Genomic DNA, 13,753 nt, shown 5'->3' on the forward strand with positions numbered 1-13,753 from the left:
AAAAGTAAATAAATGCTAAAAAAACTTTTAAAAAGGAAATAAAGTTGTCATACAGTGGAAAAATTGAATCCTAAAGATTAATAATCTTTTAAAAATTCATTTGTGTTGTTATCAAAATGATAATGTTTACAGTCTTAGATTAAACCGACAAATGCCATTTCAGTTTAGAAAACAGAAGTAGGATAAAATAAACCGCTCACTTTTGGTGAAGGAGAAATATTCAATTTGACAGCAAGTAAAATGTGTTTAAGAATTCATTGGTCTCCAGAAACTGTGGGGTGGGGTTTTTTTTCAGAGTTCTGGGAAATTCTTACTTTTTATGTCTTCGAATATTCCCACCCACCCATTTTTTTTAACCTCTTTCTAGAATTCTGGTTTGATATGTTTTTGGTGAACACTTCCTCCTTCCTCCATATCTCCTATTACTTTCACGTTTTTATTTAACATCACAGAATGTAATCAGCCTTCAGTTTGAGGTGAGTGTCTTGGCCTAACCTCTCTTTTATGTTTTCTATCTCTTTGCCCATCTGTTTTGTATTCTGGATAATTTATTCAGATCCATTTTGCAGTATATGAACTCTCTCTTTTTTAATGTTTTGTTTTAATTCCTGCGTATTTTTGAACAGCATTATTTCATGCACGCAAATAAATCTAGGGCCTTGTTAAAATAATCTTTTATTCTTGCAGATGGAATCATCTTTAGGATGAACTGTTTCTAATACTGCCGGATATAGCTCATCCCTGTCCTGTCTTCCTCTTCTATGATATTGGAATCCTTGGACGACTTTTGGGTTTCATTTTACCAGGATCCCTTCTACCCCCCTTACACAGTGAAGTTAGAATGGACAAAAGAATATTTCAAAACTCTTGGCTTCTGAGACCACTTAAAAATGGAGCCCCTGGGGGGCTCAGTCTGTTAAGCGTTCAAATCTTGATTTTTGGCTCAGGTCATGATCTCATGGTTTATGGGATTGAGCTCCACGTCAGGCTCTGAGCTGACAGCCGAGTCTGCTTGGGATTCTCTATCTCTCCTTCTCTCTCTCTGCCCCTCCCCTGCTCACATTCTTTCTCTCTCAAAATAAATAAACTTAAAAGAAACAAAAACTAGGGTGACTGGATGGCTCAGCTGGTTACGCAACTGACTTTGGCTCAAGTCATGATCTCGCTGTTCGTGAGTTCGAGCTCTGAGTCAGGTTCTGTGCTGACAGCTCAGAGCCTGGAGCCTGCTTCAGATTCTGTGTCTCCCTCTCTCTCTCTGCCCCTCCCCGACTCAAGCTGTGTCTCTCTTCGGCAAAATTTAATAAATGTTAAAAAAATTTTATAAGAAAATGACTGACCTTCCAATAATAGCTAAAATAATTATAATGTAATTTTAAAATACATAGGTTTAAAAAAAATTTTTTTAATGTTTATTTATTTTTGAGAGATAAAGACAGAGCAGAGTGCAAGCTGGGAAGGGGCAGAGAGAGCAGGAGACACAGAATCTGAAGCAGGCTCCGAGCTGTCAGCCCAGAACCCAATGCGGGGCTCGAACCCACAAGCTGTGAGATCATGACCTGAGCCGAAGTCGGACGTTTAACTGACTGAGCCACCCAGGCGCCCCCAAAATACATAGGATTTTAAATTTAAGATTAATGTTAAGGAGAAAAAATAGAGGAGACTTGGTGTTATAGGTTATGTCCTTCCCAAAAGATGGGGTAAAGTAGAAACCCCCAGGAGGTCAGAATGGGATCTTATTTGGAAATAGGGACTTTAACAGATGAAAAAGTTAAAATGAGAGCCTTATGTTAAAAAGTTAAAATGACCCTGAGGCGCCTGGCGTGGCTCAGCTGGTAAAGCATCTGACTTCGGCTCAGGTCATGATCTCACAGACTGTGAGTTTGAGCCTCGCTTCACGCTCTGTATTGACAGCTCAGAGCCTGGAGCCTGCTTCCGTTTCTGTGTCTCCTTTTCTCTCTGTCCCTTCCCTGCTCACGCTGTCTCTCTGTCTCTCAAAAAATAAATAAAGCATAAAAAAATTTTTTTAAAGCTAAAATGAGCCCTAATCCAGCATGACTGGTGTTCTTACAGAAGGGGACAGTTTGGACGCACTGACACATAGAGAGGGAAGACAGCACGAAGGTGAGGACGGCCTTCTGGAGGCACAGCTAGAAGACAAGGAGCGCCAGGGATCGCTCTCTGTTTTTATGAGTTTAACTCTTTTTTTATTGTTTAATACTTTACGTATAAGTCATACAATGTTCAACTTTCTCTCTCTGGCTGATGTCACCTACAAAATGTCCTCTATATTTATTCCTGTTGTGGCAGGTGGCAAGATTTCCTTCTCTCTCGTGGATGAATAATATTCCATTGTACGTATCTATATCCTCCACAACTTTACCCAACCGTTCATCTGGCTACAAACAACTAGGTTGCTTCCAAATCTTGTCTATTGTGAATAATGTTGCAGTGAACATGGGGGTGCAGATACTTGCTGAAGTTACGGTTTTCACTCCTTCTAGCAGCTTGTACAAGATGGGATGTAGCTGCAGGGGGGGCCCCCACCTCGGGATGAGCAGTGTTAGTTGGACCAGCTGGGGGATGGGTGTCAATGCCTTCCCTTCTCTTCCTAGGAAACCCTGCCCCCTGCGTGGTGGCGGTGCTCTGCTGTGTCCTCTCAGACCCTCTACCTGCTCCACGTTCTTAGAGAGATTTCTGGAACCCAATCCTCTCCATGGGTTCTCTTCCAGGCTTCCTGTTTTTGTAAGATTATTCTTGTTCAAATGCAGAAAACTGAGTGCCCTCTCTAATCTCTTTTAGCCCTATGGTCGAATGTCCCAAAGAATGCCACGTGCATGATTCTGACTCAGCGTTTCTCAGTGGGGCATGATGGGCATCTGGGTACAATGATTCTTTGCACCTGTAGAGCCACTAGGTGCCAGCCGCGATCCTGAGCCAATGACACCATCAAAAAAGAGAGACACAAAGATTTCCAAATGCCCTTTGGGTTCAGTACCATCCCAGAGGAGAATTCTTGTGGTTAATAGTATTGAAAATCAGTTCGGTTTGGAAGTGTTGTTCCCTGATTATGTGTGTGCATGGCACCCCGTCATCTGGGGAGTGGGTGGCTTATTTGGGGGAGAAGGAAGTAGTATGAAAAAGCAAGTTAGGTTTGTGTGATGTGTAGTCAAAACTATCCATGTATTCATTTTGTAGGAAACGTACAAATCAGGTGCATTCTCCTATCCCTCTTGCATCTGGCCCACGAGAAGTGAGAGGTATGTGCACATGGGAAGGAGGGAGGTGGGGGTCTACAGACAGAATACACAAAAGAAGGTGGAGCGGGGGTTTGCGGAGTGCCTAGGGAGCGTGGGGGAGCTTGGAGGTTTGAGGGATGAGCGTGGAAACAGACAGAGCTTTAGGGGCAGATGCCTTACCGGGGAAGACGGTGCGCTGGACTGGTCACATTGAGAGAAGATTTCGATACTTCTCAGCAGAGAGCATGCACTCCGCTTTCCTCTCTCTTTGAATAAAGATAGAAACGCTTCTAATTTCCTTTGATTGGTGTGTGTGATTGGATGTACGTATTTGGAGGAGACCAGAGGAAAGACTTAGCAAGATTCAGCCAGGAAGATATTTATTAAGCACGGATTGTTGTTAAGAAGGATAATCCTATTTTCACCAGCATTTTTGTATTTTTGAAGACATGCTTTCGAAATTTAGAAAACCTCCTATTAAGGCCACAGCATTTTCTTTATTGGATGTTCATTTAAATAAAGACATAATGGGAAGAATTTCATGTGAGCATTTCCTATACAGACAATATAAATGTATCCATTTGGCAGGATAATAATAATAATTATTATTGAAACCCATGAAGATGACTTTGAAGTTGGCTTGGCTGTTTCAGAAAAATGATTATTTTGGAGTTTCTGAAATGAAAGCTGATGCGAATACTTTTATTGTATGGTTTATTCCTACATAATATGCCACAATGAAATATTTCATTAGTCTGACATATTGATTTAATATTTTAAAAATATTTAAAATTATAAAATGGTATTTAGGAAGATATAAGCAGGCACTGTATTAACATAAAATATTCAGAAATACTGCTTGGCACGTGCCCTAGGATTTTTATGAAAATGGAAAACACTCATTGTATTCTCTTTTGAATACTGAGGTTCTGGCTCTCATCTCTCATGGTTCCTATTGTGATTGACTCAGCATAGAAAGAGCACAGATAATCACTTTAGCATAACACAAGGTAGATACAGATGATGGTTGGAATATGTTGTCTTATGCAGCATTTAGGATGGCATTTAGAATGTCTTAGCCGGATGATACTGAAAATTAGCCTATTAGTTTATAATCGAGTTGATATTAAGAAGCCCTGTCTGAATTTTGGTCACATTATTGAAATTAGTTCAAAATGTTGACATCCTAAGACTGTCCCTGCTCTCTGCCCCAGGACCCTGACAGGGGCTGTTTACTCACACATGTGCTGCTTCTCATATACCCGGGCTTAGATGTTCTATTAAGTAGTAAAGTGATTTTTGTGTGATTATAAATGGCTAGTACAGGGGGCGCCTGGGGGCTCAGTTGGTTAAGCATCCTACTTCAGTTCAGGTCATGATCTTGTGGTTTGTGGGTTCGAGCCCTGAATTGGGCTTTCTGCTGTCAATGCAAAGCCCACTTCGGATTCTCTATCCTTGTCTCTGTCCCCTCCCCATTTGCATCTTCTCTCTCTCTTTCCCTCAAAAATAATAAACATAAGAACAAAAGTGGTAGGAATCGTAATAAATGTGTTGGGCTCTAAGGAAGCAGATGTTTGGTTTTCAATGCGTAGAACACTTCTGGGCTCTGTCGAGGAGAGATCGCAGCCTTCAGAGGGGAGAAGTGCCCTCCTGCGGTTCACACTTGTCAGGAGAGGTCTGGTGAGCTGCTGGCAGGAGCACTCTGCTGGGAGGAAGGGGCCTCGGGGCCCTGTGGGTTCATAACACTGCAATTCTGTATTTCTCTGTTTCCATGACAGATCCTGGCAGGGCTGGTGTAGGACGGAGTGAGCGATTTGCCTACAGATGGGAGGAAGGGCTTAAGAGAAAAAAGAAAAGTGTAAACAATATCCATCCCAGAAAGCAGAGAGGACTTGGGGGGCCGCCCGCCCACCGTCTGCTCACTGTGGGCAGCGTGGGACAGACACCCCACCCGCAAAGGGACCCGTGTCGGGCAGCACACAGGCAGCCGGGTCCTCCATGGAGCGCCAGGGAGATGTGAGAAAACCAGCTGTCTACGCTGTCACTTCCAGTCACCCTTTCAGGCAGGAACCCAGGCCAGCCCCCAGCTTTCCCAGGGACACACTGACGACTGTCGCAGTGACAGCGGACGCTGGAAGATGGCCCCTGGCTGGAGAAAGGTAAATGAGGCAGCCTGCAAATCTGAGAGCAGCTCCCTGTCTGGTAAATGTGTGTCCCTTCGACTTGGCCAGCTGTCGTCCTGACCTACAGAGTGGCCGCTCCGTTTCGCCCTCACTCCTGGGACCCATCCTGAAAGGTACATGTCATAGACTGAGACCCCAGGGAGAGACTATGCGTAGCTGTGTTTTGAAAAGTAAAATCAGTGTGGAATTTTCTGGGGCCCAAGCTGCATCCTGAATTTAGGCTAGAGGTTGTGGTCACAGTGACTCAGGATCTAGGACTTTCCGAGGAGTGAATCAAATTCAAGTTAGTTAACATACAGTGTAGTCTTGGCCTCTGGAGTAGAACCCAGTGATTCAGTGTTTACATGTAACACCAGGGCTCATCCCAACAGGGGCCTCCTCAACGCCCATCACCCATTTTGCCCCTCCTCTTCTCGCATCCAGCAAAGCTCAGTTTGTTCTCTGTAGTTAAGTCTCTCATGGTTTGTGTCCCTCTCTGTTTTTATCTTATATTTCCTTCCCTTCCCCTGTGTTTATCTGTTGAGTTTCTCAAATTCCACAAATGAGTAAAATCATATGATATTTGTCTTTCTCTGACTGACTTACTTCACTTAGCATAATACCCTCTAATTCCATCCACATTCTTGCAAATGGCAAGATTTCATTCTTTTTAATTTCCCAGAAATATTCCATATCACATCTTTAAAAATTTTCTTAAATGTTTTTATTTCATTTTATTTTATTTTTGAGAAAGAGACAGACAGAGCATGAGTGGGGAGAGGGGCAGAGAGAGAGAGGGAGACAGAATCTGAAGCAGGCTCCAGGCTGTCAGCACAGAACCCAGCTTGGGGCTTGAACTCACGGACCGTGAGATTATGACCTGAGCTGAAGTCTGACAATTAACCAACTGAGCCACCCAGGGCCCTTACCACATCTTCTTTAAAACAAATTTCTATCAAGGAACCTGGGTGGCTCAGTCAGTGAAGTGTCCATCTCCAGCTCCGATCATGATCTCATGGTTTATGAGTTCAAGCCGCTTCTTTGGCTCTGCTCTGATAGCTCACAGCCTGCTTGGGATTCTCTCTTTCCCTCTCTCTCTACCCTCCCCCCACTCTCTGTCTCTCAAAATAAATAAATAAACATAAAGAAACCCAAATTCCTTTTGAATGTTTTCTGTTATTGCCAATACAATAAAACTCACAATATTTATTCCAACTCCTCCGATTTGGTAAGTGAGGAAACAAGAATTTGTTGCTACTGATGAAAAGCGCATGGAGGAAAAAGCTGACGTACAGTATTAGGGAGAAATAATTAAAACATGAGTGAAAAGTAAGAGAGAAAATTGATCAATTGATCATATCAGAACAGGTGATCTAAGAAGCCCTCTGGTACAAGAATTTGCAATGAAATGTTACAATCCAGCTTCAGAAAGTAACCCAAGTTGAGGTCAGCCTCTGCGTGTTTCTGCTAAAGAGAATCAGATCGCCAGAGTCTGGATGTGGGAGTAGAGATGCATCAACACCGAAGACAAATAAGTTGACCCAGCGAGAAAAGATAGGTCATTTATTCCTTCAAATGGAGCAGCTGCTGGCCAAAAACATGTTTTTACTAATTATCTCATTTCCCATGACCTGGTCTTTGCCATGTTTGGCATCAGTTTGCTACACTTGGGCAGGGGGTCTGCTCGTTCCCCTCCCAGATCCTCGCTGGGCTGCTGACCAAAGGCCACGGTCAGAGTGGGTCCAGGGGATCCTTGACTTCTTGCCACAGCCCCACAAAAGCTGAGTCAGGGAGAGTTCCAAACGTAGAGAAGGGATCCGCGAACTCATTGGCTCTCCTCCTGCTCACTCGCAGCCTTGTAGATGTGTGTGAGTCCCTGGGTGATGGGTTTTTTAGAATCTTGTAGATGCCTTGTGGATTTCCCAATCCTTGTTTTTGTAACCACTATCTGTTACATGAGCCATGATTTAACAATGAAACCTCTAAAGGTGCAAGAGGGAAGTTGGTTGGTGGGTTTCCTAGAACACCAACTCTACATGATCATAAGCACTGTAAAACTGTAAGAACAACACGTAAGATAAGGAATGGAGACTGGCTAAAATTTTGTACATTGTCAAGTGAGATGTCAACATATTTTTTTATTCATTTCAATATCAGAAATGACCACTGGATTCTTCCCCCTGTATACTCTTCCCTTATAAATTTTCTCTGTTCTAAGTGCCTCAAAATTAAATAACATTAAATCACAAACACTGGCTTTATTAAAATTAAAATGAAGCCATGCCGATGAATACCGTGATCAATACAAGTGCAAGCCCAGGCCCTGAAATCTCATGTGGTTCTCAGAAATGCTCTAGAAATCCAGATGAACATTTTTAGGCAGTTTCTCAAGTGATAGTAAAATAATTAACTTTTCATAAATGACTGATGTTGTTGGAGGAGTCCGGATAGAAACACATCCACCTAAAATGTGTCCCAAGGTTCTCGTATCAAAGATTTCTTTTTCAATGTGTGTGTAAGCATAATAGATACACTTGCAGAGCATGATGGATGAAGGAGCTAAACAATTTTTCTTGGCTCTTACAACTCTGATCATTTAAGACATGGAGAATGGAGACACATTTGACACCTTTCATACGAACAAGAACATGTTGAGGGCATTCCACACAAAAAAATAAGGCATTCTCCCAACATAGGAAGGGACAGGAGAGGCATCTTTGCCCACCCCGGGAGCAGAGGGAGCCGGTTTCCTGAGGCTCACGGAGCCTTGGAGAGGAGGTAGGACCCCAGGACGCGAGCACCACGTGGTATGGCTCAGATCCTCCCATGTTGCCTCTCCAGAGGTCTCTGGGGTCCAAAAGAACCCCAGGCAGCATGGCCGCTGTACCACGAGACCCATGGACACCTCTCTGCTCATCTGTGGCCTGAGGACTGAAGGGCACACGGTCTGACCCATCTTGGCATGACAGAAGACCTCGCACTGCACCACAGTCCTATCGGGCAGGGGCCTGGGGACAATAGAAGCCGGAGTCAGGAATTACCTGGAACTATAGAAACTAGAGTTTGATGTACCATGGACAGGATACTCCCTCCTATGAGCCTATCTAAGTGTCGTCCTTGATAAAGAGGAGTTGGCACTAATGGGTTGCCCACTGGGGTAACACAGACTCATTTCCAGGCTTGTTAACTTAGAATGTACTCCTTTATTTCTGGGAAAATAAACATGCTTCACCTCATGATCCTGTTTGTCTAGATCCTGAGTTCAGAGACTGACTGTCGCTATTTCTGAGATGAAGGTTTTTATCCCAATGACATTGGTTTTAAGTAACATCTCACTAGTTTTTCCTATTTTTTTTAATCCAATAAAGTATCAGGATTATATTATTAGAAACCTATTTGGTGGAAGAGGGGGGTGCCTGGGTCGGTTAAGCATCCGACTTCAGTTCAGGTCATGATCTTCACGACTCATGAGTTCGAGTCCCATATTAGGCTCTGGGCTGACAGCTCAGAGCCTTGAGCCTGCTTTATATTTTGTGTAAGAAAAATAGTTAATTATTTATCTGCTGTTCACAATCTGAAGAAAAGTCTGCCTGCTGATTTTTATAATCGTTACTAACAGAACTGCCCAATGAATGGGAAGTGTAAAGGACCTGGTTTTGTTTACAAAGACACCACTGGAAAACAACACCACCACCCTAGGATCCCTTTTTAGTGAAAAAAAGGATAAGTTAGTATAACTGTGATATGTTTTTATTCACAGATTGTTTTTGCTAATAAACTTTCAAATTGGGAAGTTTGACCTCTGTGTCAGACAGGATCGAGTCGGGAAACCAGAAACTCCAACAGTTTTTTTTTAACCTGAGAGAATTTAATCCAGGATATTGGTTAAACAGGTGCCGGAAGACAGGATAACAAAGAGGAAGTGGGCAGAGCCAAAGTGAAGTAGGTCTCCAGAGCTCCTGATGTAGCACTTGGGGGTCATTAGAACCGGAACCCGCGCCTCAGGTGGCCTGGGGACACAGACCAGGGCTCCAAGCAGGGGGGTGGCCTCGCTGAGGTCAGCACATCCTGAACCTGCAGAAGCCTTTGCTGAGCTGGGACCCGACGCTGAGGGACGAGGTGCGGATGGACGGCTCTGGGAACCTCAGGGTCTCACACAGGGCTCACTAGGGAGGAGTGGAAGGTGCCCGCCCCTCTACTGCTCCGGGAAGGGGTGATGATCAGGTTCCGGCAGGAACGTGGAAACAGAACAGAACCAGCTGTCACTGGCCCCCACAACTGCTGTCGACGGGAAAGGACGTTATTGGTGGAGAGCTGGAAGGGCAAACCAGCCCCCATCAAAACCACCTCCTCGCGCATTCCCTTCTCCTCTGTAGGTAGGCGTGAGCTAGGGGGTGGGGGGGTGACGCCAGCCTCTGAGCTGAGCGGAGAGGTGGGTTCCAGGCCGGAGGAAGAGCCTCACAGCAGCCTCAGGAGCCCTCTGCGCTGGCACCCAGCCGCGGAGCACCACCACCACCGTCCACACCCACTGGGCGACCCGCAAGGTAGAGAGAGCACTTGCGTTCTTTGCCTAATGGGATGCAAGTGTCCTTTATACAAATGAAGAGTTCTTGTCCTCTCTCCAAAAGAAGTGGAGGACAAAGAACAACACAGGAATCTATGAAATCTGTATTCCTCAAACAGGAGGTCACTGCTGTACAACGTGGGCGGGAGGGGGGTCTGTCCTGGATTCAGGGATTCTCTGGAACATCTCTTTATTTTTAACATTTATTCATTTTTGAGAGACAGGGAGAGACGGAGCATGAGCAGGGGAGGGGCAGAGAGAGAGGGACACACAGAATCTGAAGCAGCTCCAGGCTCAGGGCTGTCAGCACAGAGCCTGACGTGGGGCTCGAATCCACCAACTGGGGGGTCATGACCTGAACGTCACGAACTGAGAGCTCATGACCTGAGCCGAAGTCAGACGCTTAACAGACTGAGCCCCCCGCGGGCACCCCACTCTGGGACGTCTCTTAACTGACCCTGTTGGTCACTGGTGGAATGGAAAACTATAGCAGTCAAAGCAAACCAGGTCCTTGGAGAGTTTAGGAAAGGCTGAAAGTTCCAGTCATGTATTAGTTAAAGACACCTGCTAGCTGAGGTTCCAGGAAGGGGCAAAGGCCAGATGGCATGGCTAATGGAAGAGGGAGGTTGGAGATGCTCGGTGATAGAGGTGAGCGCCGTGGTTTGGCAGATCATTTGTCTCCCATTTGTTTGATATATGCCTGTTTGCGGACCATGTTCTTGCTTGTGATCTCCTCCTGTGTGTGTGTGTGTGTGTGTGTGTGTGTGTGTGTGTGTGCGCACGCGCTCATGCGGCTGCCTACCATCTGTCTGTCTATCTGTCTATCTATCTAATCTATCTACCCATCTGTCATCTATATACTGATATTTTCCTGTTTTCTTTCCCCTTATTAATTTGCGTAAGAGTTGCAGGTAATAACTAACTATAATTTAGCCTTTAAGTTATAGAGTTGGGACCATGATTGAATTTGAGGAATAATTAACTTTGCCCTGGTGATAAATACACTGAATGTTATTAAAATCAACCAAATTGATATGCATCCTTTAAGAGCGATGCACCTCTACACCCCCATGAGCTGGGCTATTAGGCATAAAAATGATAATAGAATGAATATTTCTTGGTGTTAAAAGTTATTTGTAGGGCGTTCTTGGATGACTTATTTTAAAGCGCACAGTGCTGTGTGAGATTTCCAGTTCCTTCCACCGATTTGCTCCCTCACCTTAAACAACTGCAAAACTGGACAAGATGTTAAACAACCATTTTTCCGGATATGAGAAGAGAGGCAGACGGGAGACAGAGGAGGGAGCCCCTGCAATGCCCTGCCTGACTGCGTGGCCGAGGGCACCCTCCCACCCCCTTGGGGCACCCGGTGGGCTCACTGGGCTGAGGAGCTGGGAGGATCTGGGAGGACCCTCAGGGGAGGCAGGAACGCTTGGGGGGCGGGGCACACAGAGCCTCGGGGCTAGAGGTCTGTTGCGGTTTCTTTTCTGTCCTCGCCTGAGCCCCCAGCTGTGTCTGTGTTGCTGAATCTCCAGGAGGCCGGGCAGTTCCCAGAGCCCCGAAGGGCCCCGGAGACGAGAGCCCGCTGCCCCCCGGGGTGCTCAGCCTTCCTGGCTCAGGGCTGCCATGGACACCAGGCTGGAGCTCACTTGCTTCTCCTGGGCGCGCTGTGGGGTTCCAGCCCCTCTCTGGGCCTCCAGAGGTTTGCAGCACGCTGCATATATGACTCTAGCCTGGAACCAGCTCCGGGAGTGGGACCCTCCTGTCCTCCCCATGTCGCGACGAGGAGAGGAAGGCACAAGGAAGCAGGTGCCACAGCTGCGCTGGAGGAACCAGGATTGGAACAACAATGACCACCACGGCTTTGGAATGCGATGACGCTTACTTTAAAATGCTCCCTGTTTTGCTTATATGCATTTTTAAATGTTTCCAAAATTAACATGTTTTGAGATTACAATACAAACGGATTTATTTGTAGCGAAGACCGTAACGATGGTTGTGCAACATGAACAAGGTGCAGTCTTTGGAGAAAGCAGTTTGGCAGGAAGAATCTGGAACAAAAGTAAAACCATTCCTATTGTGGGTAAAGTCGGAGCCCACTTTTAAAAAATGCACAGGACACGTAAACTGAAAAACAGAATAGGATAGGATGATGCATCCTATCCTATTTTAATTTCGCTGTCTGCGCCCTTGACTTATGCTGTACAAGGAGATATATTGAATATTAATTGTAAGGAAGGAAAACGGTATTTTTTTAAGTTCACGTTATTTCACAAGTAAGCTCATTTTTAGGGACGTTTGATGGTAGATATTTAAGATAGTATTGTTTATGCTAATAAAACCTCATGAGCATCGCATATGTAAAAATGGAGATTAATTAATTAAACAATGGCATAGTTATATAATAGCATATTATGAAGACATTAAATAATCATGTTTTTCAAGGATATTTAAGGACTTGGAAAATAATTCAGAATATGTTACTAAAATTAATATTTTCAACTGCACATAACCCCTGTTTCCAGTTTTGTAAAAGCAAATACAAAGACAAGCAAATCCCGCCCCCCACACCCTACCCCTCACATGCAACCTAGACAGACTCCAAAAATATAACAGGTTGTTCCTTCTGGAAGGTGACAGAAGGGTGATGTTAATTTCCTCTTTATTCTCTTTGTTAGTTCCCCAAGTTTACCATGAGAAAGTTGTTTGGTTTTCGCTCCATAAACAATCGGTTCGTATTCCCCTGGTGCAGAGGCTAAACAAAGAATTCTATTTTTATGTAGTTGCCAGGAATTTAGAACAGATACAGAAACATGTTTCTGCTTCCTGGGTGCCTGCAAGTGACTTAGGGATGTCAGCTTCCTTATGGAATGACAAAAATTCCAGCTTTCTTCTTTGCCAGCAATTTTATAGTTTTGATCTGAACGAGAGTCCACCCAGCAGTATTGGGGGAGAATATGAACATGTTTGGTTTATCACAGAATCAGCTGAAGAATAAGAGATGTGCATGTTTTAATGATTCTGTATAAAGTTCCAGGTAATGCTTTTTAATCCTCCAAGAACAATACGTCACTACCCTTAGCTGGCATTCAACCAGCGAGATGAATGTGCACATTTTGTGTGCTGACGCTGATAAAAGAAGAGGGCAGTGTACATTTTCATCGCTATTTGGTTTTCTCCTACATGGTATATTTGCAAAATTGTTTGTAGCATTAGTCTCCAGAAAGGTCATATTTGATTGCTATGTTTTGAACCTTGATTGTTCCAGCATTATTACTTCTTTTGTCTCTTTTCTCATTTCATTTAGGAAAAAGCAGCCACTGTTTGCTCCCTCAAAGGCTGAAATGCTCGATTGGCAGACACGCCTATTACTTAAACAGAAGATAAGAGGAAAAGCGAGAAGCAGGTCTTACTGGGTAATACTCGATGATAGAAACTGCGATCTTGAAAATCTGAAAACGTTTTGTGTTTGAATTATCCGAGAAAATGAAACAAACAATCATGACTTTTGTGAGTTTGATGGACTATCAGAGTTTCAAAGATAACCCCGGGGAACGTTTTAATAAATATTGGTGGGTGATTTGAGTTCTTGTCTGTGCTGTCAGCGACGGTGGAGTACGCAGCTACACAAGTCTCCAGACTGTTCTCACACTGATGCAAATTGGCTAATGTTTCCTGAGCTACAGTTTGCAAACAGTCTCTGCAGGTAGTTTCTAACGTAGGATGATCATCTACCCTACTCCAGGCATTTAGTTTTTAAACTCTAAAAAAAAAAAAGTGAGTTCCGTAGG

General features: G+C 44.4%; 1 long non-coding RNA gene across 1 annotated transcript; it reads left to right on the forward strand.

The window, feature by feature from the left end:
* The first annotated feature begins 3,208 nt into the window (after nt 1-3,208).
* On the forward strand, nt 3,209-13,542 carry LOC115289282. The gene is made up of 2 exons (XR_003907533.1): nt 3,209-3,257; nt 13,270-13,542. It is a non-coding gene; the product is annotated as an uncharacterized LOC115289282 (long non-coding RNA).
* Nucleotides 13,543-13,753: the final 211 nt, after the last annotated feature.

This window comes from Suricata suricatta, chromosome 4 (genome assembly GCF_006229205.1).
Source record: "Suricata suricatta isolate VVHF042 chromosome 4, meerkat_22Aug2017_6uvM2_HiC, whole genome shotgun sequence".
Classification (NCBI taxonomy): domain Eukaryota; kingdom Metazoa; phylum Chordata; class Mammalia; order Carnivora; family Herpestidae; genus Suricata; species Suricata suricatta.